The following is a 436-nucleotide window of genomic DNA, read 5'->3' as shown; positions in this document are numbered from 1 at the left end:
GAAATGACAGTCAGTTTTCGTCAAAATGGAAGAAATCTTCGCGATTTTCGAGCTATTAGACTTGCGAGCTATTTTGCTTGTTTCGGCGCTTAAACGGTCGGTGCATTACATTTGCAGTGTAAAGTGAAGTTCAACTAGCGCATAACTGTCGAAATGTCTCCTCCGGGAAGGAAATGTCCAGTAGATTTCATCAAAATCGACGAGAACTTCGCGATTTGCGTGCTATTTTGCTTGTTTCGACGCTTAAACGGTGGTGCATTACATTTGTAGTGTAAAATGGAGTTCAACCAGCATTTGCAGTGTAAAATGGAGTTCAACGAGCGCTTAAAAGTAGAAAGATCTCCAGCGGGAAGGAAATGACAGTTATTTTTCTTCAAAATCGATGAAATCTTCGCGACTTGCGAGCTATTTTGCTTGTATCGGCGCTTAAAAGGGT

The sequence above is a fragment of the Bombus impatiens genome, unplaced genomic scaffold (genome assembly GCF_000188095.3).
Source record: "Bombus impatiens unplaced genomic scaffold, BIMP_2.2 scf_0245, whole genome shotgun sequence".
NCBI classification, from domain to species: Eukaryota; Metazoa; Arthropoda; class Insecta; order Hymenoptera; family Apidae; genus Bombus; species Bombus impatiens.
Note: the sequence above shows the minus strand (reverse complement) of the source record.